Consider the following 13,080-nt stretch of genomic DNA (forward strand, 5'->3'; position numbering starts at 1 on the left):
TTGTAAAAGGTTTATTTTGGTAGATATAAGGACTCTTTGATGCTTAAGTACCTTTATAGATAAATAAAATATAATAATATTTTAGAGAAATAAACTCTAAAAATATAAATACTAAAAATGTTAAGAATGAAGAAATTATGACCCCTTTATCCAAGTAGTTCGGGGAATATTTATAGTCCCTGAACTTTGTTGTTTATTCTTACTGGAGTTGAGAAACTAGAAAGTCATTTTCTTCTAATAGCATTAATGAAGAATAAATATATTTTACACAATATTAATGATATAAAAATATGGTATTTCATTGAGAGATTTTTTATACACCTATAGGTGTAGGAAAAAAAATATCTCTAACATTAACATTTCATGTTAAAATTCTTAAGAATAAATAAATGAAACCTTATAGCCCAACATTGGGCCTATAATGATCTCCAAACCTTTAACTTTTTTTGTTAGGCAGATTGTCGGGCTCGTGGTCAGTAGATCTGACAACTCACTAGACTTATACTTGTTTAGGCTCAACATGTAACTAAACCCAATTATGTTGGGTTTAGTAGCTTGCTAGACTCACGTCTGCATAGGCTTAACATGTAATTGAATCCAAAGATATTGAGTGCGACAACTCACTAGACCCACGTTTGTTTGGGCTCAGCGCGTAACTGAACCAAAAGATATTGGACCTTGCAACTCGACAGATCCAGGGGTATTGGTCTTATAAGTGAGCTAAACCTTGATTATTTGAGTTTGACATTCTACGAGGCCTAAGGGTGTTTAAAAATATTAGTGCAAGTTTCATTCACTTATGATTGGTTTATCACCTTATTTTTTAGCTTTTCAATTGAGAACTTAGACTTAAAATTAATTTTTTTAAATATGTTTATCCATCAATAAAGGATGGAATTTACTAATAAGAAAAGTCATTTTATAATAACATTAAATAATAGTCTTCAGGTATTAATTCATCTCTTTATGGATATTATCCATTGTTGAAGATATCTTTTTCCAAGACACCTTATAAAACTCTATTATCAGAATATCTCTATCAAAAAATGTTTTTTTTTTCCTTAACAAGAAACAACCATCATAGCCTAGTAAAATTTTAACATCAAAGCTTTATTTGAAGAAGCAAATATCCTAAAAAATAGAAACTTTGAGCACGGATTGAACTTACGTTTAAAATCTAGATATAAGTTGTTAACATTAAAATAAAAATGAAAAACAGAACAGGAAGTAAGAGGGGGGGGACAAAGAAAGAAAATGGATGAAGAAAGGGCTACCGCCTATGAGAATGGCAAAGAGATTGTAGTCTGATGATAATAAAGAGAAGGATAAACATTTATTTGCAGAAAAGTTTTGGGAAAGAGCTTTGCTTAAATATAATTTAAGCTTACTAAATTGACTGTAAATATTTTTGGATAGTTATTTTATTTAATAAATAATCAATATAAATATTATCAAATACAATTTGAAGCCCACCCGAATTTAATATATATATATATATATATATATATATATAATACTGACATAAATCACATATGTATAATATTTATCATTTAATATACATATGCATACTTCAAATGTATATCAACTATTTTATTTTTTATTAAATAATAAATACTCATATTAATGTCCAAAACTTATTTGTGGATATTCATTCCCATCCCTAAATAAAATTAATTAAGAAAAAGTTTTCTGATTAGGGCTGGCAGCACATCTCATTCTAACAACGGCAGATGGGTTTCCAGATATTTTTCTTTTAATTGAAACTTGATACAAATAGATGTTCAAACGAGTGTGGGTTTTGTAGATAACAAATGGATTGAAAGGAATTCTTCAAAAAGGATAACCGTCATATGTGTTCGTATAAAAATTTCGTATAGCGACATGGGCCTACTTCTATGGAATTATCAAAGAATGACAGATAGCAACCCTTTCCCATCGACCACCTATCTCTCCTGCCAAAATCAAAACCCTAAAGTTGGTTTTTGATTGGTGAGCACCATTATCAAAACCCAATAATTCCATTCAGCAATATCCTCGCACAAAGAGAAAACAAGACTTGCACATAACTGCACAGAAGCAAGGAGGACAAAATGTTGCTTTCAAAACTTAAAGAGAGTTCTAAGAAATGCCTTTAAGATTTTTCTACCCTCTGCTTCATCCAAGTTCATCTTAATTTCCCGAGTTCTCGACAACAGGATGCCATTGCGTTGTGTTCTGTTGAGGAAATTGTGCGTAAACGCAGGTACTAGGCTAGCACATTCCTCTCGAATGGCCTCAGGGAAAAAGACAGGGAAGGAAAGAGAGAATCTAAGGGGAATCACTAGTTAACTAACAACTAGCCAAAGTTAATTCCAAAGGAAGTTATGCCGATTGTTCTGGAAGGAACGAAGTTATTTCCAAGGTATCGTAATTGATCTACTAGGTCACATTCTCTACCTTCGTCGGGGGTCAAGTAATTTCCCATTATTTACTAGCGAATGGAAAGACGAGGGCAAGCATTAAGATGTGAAGATGAAAATTTATACACATTTAGGAGGAGAGGACAGAAGAACATTGATGGAGGAGTGTATTCCATTTCCTTCAAGTAACAAGTTCTTTACCCACAACAACGACTGAAGTCACATCAGAGGAAGGCTCAAGACGCGTTTGCTTTAACCAAACCAAACTTGCACATGGTGTGGGGTTGGGTTTGTTAATGCTCTGTGTTGCATGTGGGTTCGAATCTTGCATCTTTTGTCCATTTTATGACACAAAAGATAGATCTTCGGATTCCTACAACCTGAAACAGGGAAAAACAAGCACTGCATTGGATGCCTTGCGCCATTATCTTCCCTTTTCACTCGGTTCGGTTGTGGGGCTCTGATGATTCCTCGTGATATGTGCTCATTATGTACCTTTATGTGGTAAGTTTGGTGGATGACTCGCTAGAATTTGTCCTTCAATGGCTCGTGCTTTCTTATAATAAAACCTTGAACGGTGAGAGATCGTCCCCTAACCTTGCTCCTAGACCCTAGCCCTATAATTTTTGTCTTTGATTCCGAATTCGCAATGCTGTCAAGCTATGCAGAGCCAGAAACATGAAATCTTGCAAAACATGGTGATAGAAAAAAAAAAAAATAATTAGGACCAAAAAGAAACAACATAAATTGTTCTATGTTAACTCTCAGATAAAACAATGAGGAAAAGACAAATTTAGAAAGAGAAAATTGTTGATTCACAAGTTGAGATTTCCATGACACAGCAAAGAAAATTCTTAATTGAGTTTTTAAACCCATGATTTGTATCCAAAATCATCTTTAAAAATGCATCAAATTGTAGCTTCTTCAAAGCCATGGTTTTATGTATATAGAGTTCCAAAAACCACTACTTTTTAACTCATAACCTGTTTTTTCCAATTTCAACCATACTTTGTGCTTTTTAATTACGGGTTCCAAACAGAACAGCGATCTTAGAAGCTCCAGTAAACCTTTTATGATTTTCATTTCAGCAGGGCCTAAAAATTTGTTCGTCACAGCATTCCCTAAACCACAAATGGATAAAAGGTCTTGGGTCATAAATTTTTTAACCATATGGGCTAATGGACCGGAATCTTCAGAATTTCACACAGCCCAACACAAATTGGGCTACTTCACAAGAAAACATAAGAGGCCTGTCCGGATTATTGAATCCTCTTATACAGGCCTGGTCTATGGGTTGAAAAAAGAGAGAGCTTTTAGATGGGCAAGAGATATTTCTGGGTCGCATAAAAAGACGCCCTCGAATTTCTAACATGTTCAATCCAGAAACCTTTCCAACACGCATCCGTACTACTATTGAACAGAACTTGCCTGTACATCCTATTTCCTCTCTTCTAGGTTAACACAACATAGGCGGCGTGATTCAGGTCAAGGTCGAATTAAATTCTTTCTACCGTAAAAAAAAGTGATGATAGCTTGGGTCAACGGGTTAATTTTATTAGCACGTGATTATAGAAATAAAAGTAAAATAATTTTGTAAACTTTAATACCCAATAATCTAATATTAAATAAAAAACATTTATTTAAAATTAATATTAAAAAAAATCTAGTTAAACTAAGTTAACTTAACTAACCTATAACTTCCAATATAAAATTAGAATTAAAAAAAATAGTTAAAAAATCAAAATTTAATATAAAAAAATTATTATAAAAATACATGAGTTAATCCAAGTTAATTTTATTAGCCCACTTTTAAAGTAATTTAATGTCAAATGCTAAAATTAAAAGAAATAATTAATGTAAAAAAAAATCAAAAAAATATTTAAATTCACCGACTTAAAAAACTTGAATCAACCAAATTAACATAGTTAACTCACCACCCTACATAAGATTGGAATAAAAAAATTAGATATCTAAAAAAAACCTAGCAAAAAAACCAAATTTAAATAAAAAACATTAAAAAAAAACTCATGCTAACCTAAGTTAAATTGACTAATCCATGTTAACTTAACTAACTCAAACTCGGGATAAACCAACATAAAAAAAAAAAAGCATAAAATTACATTGTTCTAAGGCTAATAATTTAATATAAAATTAAAAAATTAAAAAAATTATTTTTATAAAAAAATATTAAAAAAAAAATCCGAGTTAATCTGGATAACTGATTAACATGTTAATATAAGATCAAAATAATTAAAAACAATAAGGGCTTAATGAATTAAATGTCAAATGATAAATTTTTTTAAAAAATCAAAGTTTAATAAAAAAATCCCAAGAAAAAAAAAGGACAAGCCTAAACAAACTCATGTAATGATATCAAAATTACCCTATAAGTTGACAATCATGAAAAAATAACAATAAAATTTTTATTTATAACATAAAAAATGTGAACCAAATATGATATAAAAATAAAATAAAAAAATAATAATTAGGGCCTAAATTGACAAACAAAATAAATTTAAAAAAGGATAAAAAAATAAAGCAAAAATAGGTAAAAACTAAATTAAATTCAATGTTAAGGGGCACTATTAAAAAAATATAAATAAAAAAAATGATAAGAGAATAGCAAGAAGAAGGCCCAATATTAAATTAAAAAAATAAATGCAATAAAATGATGATGGACAAAATTAAAAAATAAATATAAAAAAAGTATAAAAAGAAAAAAAAAAAAGCAAATTGGATACAAAAATCAAATGGAAAAAAATATTATGGGACAAAATTTAAAAAAAAATCTAAACTTAAAAATACATTAAAAACAAAATAAAAAATAATCAAAAAAATTCAAATTAAAATACAAACAAATGAGACAACTATTTTCTCGAAGAATTAACACAAATTTCAAGGGTACAAAAGAGAAAAGCAAGGAAAGAAAACAAAACTCCACTACAGCCTAATTGAACATCCGTCATCCTAATTGAACTTCCGTCATGAGCACGCGCCTCACAACCAAAAAAAGGATGACTCGTTGCTCCCAACACCATCGCGGATAGAGGATTTTGGTTACAATATAGCCCCACAAGCGCCACCCAAAAAACATAAGAGTTGACGCTGCATTACATACATCAATAATTTTTTTAATAATATTTAATTATTTAAAATTAATAAAAAAACCTCTAACTAAATCAAGAAATTACAAAAAAAAAAACAAGACTAAAATACCCTTGAAACTAGCCTAGTTTTTTTTATTTTAAGAATAATTTTATCATTTAATTGTTTAAATAATATGAAAAAGACAGAAACCATTTCATGCATGTTCACATTTTTTTTTAAAGGTATGGCGTAACTTTACTGGGCAATTTTTTTTATTAAAAAAAAGACAAGCCCCCTACCAAAATCTAGATATTTTTTACTTTTAATGTTACAATAATCATTATATTGTGCAAAAAAAAAATCCTAACTAATTTGTATCTAATCAATTTTGCAATGATCAATTGATTTCCTGGGGGGAAAAAAATTCTACCGTTAGCTGGAAGCTTCTTATGAGTTTTCTGGTGTGGTGTTTTATTGATGGCTTTTAGTTTTTGGTTAATTAGTCAAAGGATTTCCCACCTTAGCTTCTACTTAGACATAAGAAGATGAACAACTTAACCCACAAAATCGTCACTTGTGCTCAAGCATGACATTCTCGCGATGCCAAACACCTGACGAGTGCTTTCAGGCTGCAATTCTGGGTAGAACAAACAGTTTGTTTTTTTGAGAGCTACAATATAGATATTAAGTCAAATGCTAGTTTGAGTTTGTGTCTCTTCGATACCTAGGTGGATTCAACAATTTCCATTTACAGCATGCATACCAAATGTAATTAGCTTAGTGACATCGTTACCTTCTACATTTATACATGTCCAACATTACTATACTTCTAAGGAACATGAAAGACAACATCAAGGCATCTATAGAAACTTGCGTGTGTATAGCATGAAGATATCAGCAAGCATGAAAAGCAAATCGTATAATTTTTCAGTTTTTTAACCATTACACAATGTGACTCAGCTTATTGTTGTTCTTGATAGTTTTAAAGAGCAACAGAAAAATTATGCATTCTCTCAAACTGCATGTTTCATGTTTATGCTCTCTTGTATAGTTAAGGATACATACCTCAGGTTTTCTTTTTCTTACATTGCTTCCAATGCCTTAATATTTGCATCACTCCCTCACTCAGTGTTGTCTTCCTTTTCTCCTTGAAATTCCAGAGCTCCAGCGCGATGTACCTACCACTTGGGTTATACTCATTCATTTCCTTCAAGGCTGTTGTCACAGCATTAAAAACTTCATCTCCATAATCACTCTTCAGAATTCTCAAGTTTTCATCATCCTCGTTGATTCTTTCCTACAAAGCCACATTGAAGACAGCTTGTTTGGATAGAGAAAATAAAAGGAAAAAAAAAAAAATCTGCTTGCATTTCGTGCAATATTTGAGGGTATGTGCTCCCATGTATTGCAGTAACATCATGCTACATAAATAACAAGCTTCAGGTAAGACAAGTATACGCAGGACCAAAAGCAGCTAGTATCCAGTTATTTAAAGGGCCAATTACCAAAAGCTATTGGCATTTCATAGTTTTTGTGCCTATAGAAGTTCTAGAAGTTTAGACAGGAATAACATGTCTATGTTTATGAACAAGAAGAAAAGCAGGCGAGATTTGGGTGTCAAAAGGCAATTACAACAATCTACTGGCGTTTCATACTTTCTGTGACCATAAAAAGTTAGGCAGGACTAGAAAAACATCTACATTTATTTATGTTATAAACCTATGTTATCATTCAGTTTAAATAGAGCATAAACGATCTGTTTGATCATTTAAATGAATACCTCATTCTTGCCTTCCTTATCAATTATGACCTGAAATGGATGCCAGCTCGGGTCTCAAAGCTGATCTTTCCATAGTGAACACAACTCAAGTGCTTTCTGTTCTGCTTCTCTGCCTAAAAATTTTCTCATGGTTGCCTCATGGAATGGTTTGCTATCAAGATCTCCCATTCTCTTGACACCAATAAAAGCTCTGGTATTCCATTTCCCCAAGTACTATGAAAATGGAAATTAGACTTGCTTCGCATAGCACAGACATTACCTCGTAGGTAAAGATGAAAAGCAAGCATACAATCACAAAACTTTATCCTCTAAATTAGATATTGACTTTGAATACAAACAGTCATATCCTCGATCTGGCCTAACTTTCGAATCTCATACTTAATGACTTTCAAACTCAACCATGTTTGTTTCTAGTACTTGCATTAATTAACTCTAGAGCTTCCTGCAATTCGTCATTAATTTTGCGCTCTTGGACAATAAGAGCCTGATTAAGTTCCTCCAACCCCCTTAATTCTTCTTCCTTCTCCTGCAGTTCCTGTCAAACTGTATCCATTTTTTCCCTAATATCCAGATCTTCATCTTCTCCCATGTGTTTTGTTACTTGTAATGCATTCTTCATGCATCTCCAACTCGAGTGCTTGTTTAGCATCTAGTTTCTTTTCCAGTTCAATTATTTTCTTGAGAAGCTTCTCCTTTTCGCTCTACATTGTCAACCACAAAAAAAGAACCTATTATTTCTCAACCTGATAAACATTTTACTTTCCAACTCAAAAACTTAGTTCAGAAATGAAAGGATGTACCCTTTAATCTTAATACACTTTTGTCTGCCTTTTCCTGCTCCAAGATTGCTGTCTCATTCTATAAGAAATATAAAGCAACTTATCATTTGAATATTTAGGATTACTCCAAAATAACTACAGTATCACCCTAAAAACAGCTCATGCAGGACAGCAATCCATCGAATTATCAACAGAACAGTGAAAAATGAATTCATAAGCTAATTTTAGAAGTTAAACATGCAACAAATTCAGGTACCCTTCACCGCACGCAAACATTACCAAATGAACCAAGAGTTTCAGGGCATCTGGTAGAACTCACATAAAATATTCAATGAGTAATTACGTAAAGGAGGAGGAGGGATACTTTCAGAGATGTTCAAATGAGTAGCTTTGGTCTTTGCCTTCCAAAATTGAAATATCAGCTAAAACATCACAAACATTATATCTTGACTGATGTTGGACCAACTTAGATGTGGATTTATAGGCTGACAAATGAATGTTAATATAGAAGAACTCTTTGATATCTGGCTTAGATCTATCAATTTCAGTCATCTTGCAAAATTCCCAGCACTGCTGGAAATTGACAGCTTTAAGAAAGCCAAAGTGTGTTACCATTTTCTTCTCAAGGAGAAGCTTCGACATCTCATTTTCAATTTGCACCTCACGTTGCTGCAGCTTTTTCTCACACTGCACTAGCTCTTCTCTCTTAGCTAGTAATTGCTGCGTGGCCTTTTCATGCTCTAAAGAGATCTTCGCAAAAAAGTCATGTGCAATCTGCTGCATTTTTCTTATCTCTAATCCCAAAAAATTAACAAAGAAACAGGGCATAAGATTTTCCAGAATATGTCGGGAAATTTGAATAATTCAAAGTAAAATCCCACTAATGGTCTTTTTTTGTTTTACCCTTTTGGCAAACTTGCAAAACTGAAACATACCTTCATTGTAAAACTTGACGATAGAATCCTTTTGGTCCATCACCTTGATCAAGGATTGAGTAGTCTCCTCATTTCTGATCTCCATTTCTCTAAGGTGATCGTACTTCTCTTTTAAGGTGCTGGTCAAGTTGCAAAGTAGCTTGGCATCCTTCCTTTGATCCTCCGCTTCTTTTCCACATACAGTTTTTAAATCCCCATTCTTTCTGAGATGCTCTCCTAAGAGACCATTGGCCTTGTAGTCATCATCTCGAGCAATCCATCCGTATAATCTCTGCCCTCGATCTCTCTCTAGAATTGTAACATAATCCTTCTTCCCACAATGATTCAAATCAAAATCCTTCTCAAACATAATAGCCTTATTGAAGCCGTCCCAGTCTTTCTTGAATTCCACAACAGCTAGCCCTGAATGACCAAAGCGGCTCCACAAAGGATGCACCGTAACTGGATCAAACCCTTTTGTTGCTAACTCATGCCTGAGTTTTGAGCCACTTTCCCCAACACGATGTCCATCCTTCACTTGAGTAGGAATATTACCAACAACCCCCATCCAAGGCCAAACAAACAGCCGCTCCCTATCACGGTCACATACAGCAGGAGATTCAGTTGAGGTAGACAGCTCCGAGCTATCCTCCACACAAAGATACCTCCGAACATACCTCTCAAGAGCTTGGTGTCGAGCTTGCTCTCCCCTGGTCCTCCTTTGTGAGCCTCTATCAAGGTTAGAAGCATGTTGGGGAAGCTCCTTCGGATGGTAATATCTCTTCCCAATACAGTAGGGACATCTATAAACTGAATTTGAAACTCTAATTCTTTCCCTCTTCAAATATTCATACTTCCTGAGCTCATACTCTTCTTGAAACTCGGACTCGCTTGTGTCCCTTTCTTCTGATTTATAAGACATCACAAACCAAACCTGAAACATCACATTATTGTTAGACATTCAGACACCATACATACTCTAAAGAAACTCATTCAATTCATGAATTTTGTGCATTCTATTTTATTTTTTCCAAGCAAGTAGATAATAAAACATCTTAATTACCTAAAAGAATGAACGAGATTAACATTCATGATCAAACACAAGCAAAACTGAATGAGCTTCATCTCAGTCATCAAATTAATTCATTAATCCATTTCTTTTTTTATTTGAATGAAATTCGAATTCATGACAATTTAGTCAACAAAACTCTAATATTTTTAAAAATAGTTTTATATTACTCTCCCCCAAGTAAAGATAAGTTAAAAAAAAATACAAATCTTAATATGTTTGGTTCTTAAAACTATGTTATGCAGTATATAAAATAAAAACGAAAACAAAAAATAACTTTCTTTAATGTGAAAACTAACACATATTCAATACCAAATCTAAACTGCAACAACCTCATTTCCTTTCAGCTAAATAAAACATGTCCTTTTCTTTTCCTGCATTTTCTCAGTAAGCAAACAGAGCAGAAACCCTAACACACTCATTGTTCCAGGTTCATTTTCTATTTTCCTTCATCTTCTACAAAACCAGAAAGATTGCCAGGAGTAGAAGTAACCTGCTGTAGCTATAAAAAGGAACATTCATGAAGAACAACAAAAATAAGGTTACCTTTACAGGATGTAGAGACCTGAAACGACAAGGTCTCCACACGGAAAACGCGAAAATGATAGATTGAAATATGAGAGAAGCTTTTCTTCTCTTTTCCTTTTCGTTAATTTAATTGATCAGACGCCTTTGGTTTTTCAACTTAAGTCACTCTTCCTCACTGATTTTTCAAGTCGGTGCCGTTCATTTTGGCGTGGTAGCAGCAGTCTTTCCTCGCGGGTGTGGAGGAGAATGATGTACTCGCGTTTTATTGGATAGTATCTTCGTCTTTCGGTGACAGTGCGAAGGTGGAATAATAAGAGGGTGAGGGTAATAGATGTAGAAGAAGCGAGTGTTGATGGAGAGTATGGTAAGGGGGGTGTTGCTGGTAGGGCTGCAAGGCTGCGATTTTGTGGGGCCGATGGACACTTGGAGTCTGGAGAGTGAGGGATGTGTTGTCCTTGCCAATAGGCATGAGTTTGTTTGGAAAGGATTTGCAAAGTTTTGTCTCTATCTATTCTCAAAAAAGAAAACAAAACAACTTGTCTCTATTTATTTATTTTAAGAAATTAAACGCTTCAAATTTACCCAATCATTAAAATCTTAAAATCTTAATTTATTAAAAAAATCAAATTATATTCTCATATAACTTAATGGTATTTTTGAAATTAAAAAAAATAAAATTATGTTAATTTGAATTAAAAAAAATTGAGAGAAAGATATATTGAAGAACTAAATATTATAGATAGAATTAAAAAGTAAAGATATATTGAAGGTTTGTTTAATTATATGATGATAGATTAAATCATTATCTAATATTTTATTGTTAATGTGGATCAAGCTCTCATCCATAATTTTTTATGGTTTCAACGACGGCGATGGCGACTATTTTATTCAAAAAAAAAAGTGAATGGTAATTTAGTAAATAGAGAGACAAGCCTAACACAATGGAGGATATATATTTTCATAGATTACATAAGCAGACGACAAAAGAAAGGCTGAGCTCTAGCTCTATTTTTGGCACAGATGCAGTGGTCACTGGGTACATGCAAGAATCGATAGCTCCAGGAGGTTTCACCACACGCATAAAACGCTACAAAATACGCGAAAGAATTTTACGTATGAGAATTGTTATTGTTAATATAATTTTTAAATGCGTTGAGTTAGCAAAAGCCGTCTTAGCTCAGCTGGTAGAGCGCATGGCTTTTAACCATGTGGTCGTGGGTTCGATTCCCACAGACGGCGATTATTGGTTTTGCGTGTCATGGGAATCTGGTGTGTTGTATTATTAACCGACTTTTTTGACATTTTTATCCCTGTTCGACTGTTACTCTTTTGCCCCTTCATTCATGCAATCCCTTTCCTCCATTAAGAAAAATCAACGGGCATTAAATCTTGTCTACTAAATGGAAGAATTAATAGTATTTTATTATAAAAAAAATGTCTAATTTCATCGTGAAACTTCAAATCCTGTCAGCTTTTTTTTAACCTTTCTTGTTTCTTAAAATAAAAAATAAAAAACATGAAATACACAAAAGAAGAAGAAGAAGTTATAAATGAATATAAAAACATAGAGGTTAAATAACAATTTATGAAATCATGAGAACTAATTAATTATTTTTATTAAAATAAAGAGTCTGAAATATACCAATTATAGTGCGCTTTTACATTTGCAAAGTAATAACGTAAGACAGGACATTTCGAATACAAATAAGTATTCATTTCAAGATACTCATAGGAAAGGAAAAAAAAAAAAAAAAGACATTCGTGCGAGATTATCTAAAATAATTATAAGAGACAATATTTTTTTTCTTTCGAGGAAATGTGTTTTTTATTGTGACCATATCTGCATTCATAATTATCACGGTTCGGTCCCTTTTTATGGGCAACATATATTCCATATAAATTAAGAAAAAAAAACTTAAAATTTTTTATTATGATGGTGTTTGTTTACGTGGCTGCAATTGTATTTTAATTAAAATATAATTTATAGTCGTTTGGTAAAAAAAAAATTAATTTATTGTGATAATCCCACACAATTTTTACAGTTGAAACACAGTTAATAAAAAGCAAATACTGCTTTTCATTCACTATTTATGTTAATTGCACTGTTCAGTGAACAATATAATTAAAATAAACAGTACAATTCACTGCACTATTCACAGTTAATAATACAGATTTTTTAATATTTATTTAATTTAATTAATATTTTTTTAAGTGTTAATTTTTTTAATATTTTTTAAGTATTAATTTTATTAATATTTTTTAAGTGTTAATTTTATTAATATTAAAAAAACTAGTTTAAAGTGAATTAAATTTATTTGCATTGTGATGTGAACAATATTTTTTTCTCGAAAAACTAATATAGAGTGAATTAAATTCACTCATACTATAATATCAATTTTATACCTGATAATATTTTATCTAATTTTATTACACGTTTAAAAAATTATAAAAACTGTAATTCTTATCGAATAAATTTTTTACGTAATGGAATTATAAATAGTTTAATAAAATAAAAAAATATTTT

General features: G+C 32.0%; 1 non-coding gene and 1 pseudogene across 1 annotated transcript; one reads left to right on the forward strand and one right to left on the reverse strand.

The window, feature by feature from the left end:
- Positions 1–6,322: 6,322 nt before the first annotated feature.
- LOC105133174 (factor of DNA methylation 4-like) lies at positions 6,323–10,869 on the reverse strand (annotated as a pseudogene).
- Positions 10,870–11,722: 853 nt separating this feature from the next.
- Positions 11,723–11,795, forward strand: TRNAK-UUU (transfer RNA lysine (anticodon UUU)). The gene has a single exon. It is a non-coding gene; the product is annotated as a tRNA-Lys (tRNA).
- The last annotated feature ends 1,285 nt before the right edge of the window (positions 11,796–13,080 follow it).

Source organism: Populus euphratica, unplaced genomic scaffold, assembly GCF_000495115.2.
Source record: "Populus euphratica unplaced genomic scaffold, PopEup_1.0 scaffold42.1, whole genome shotgun sequence".
Lineage (NCBI taxonomy): Eukaryota > Viridiplantae > Streptophyta > Magnoliopsida > Malpighiales > Salicaceae > Populus > Populus euphratica.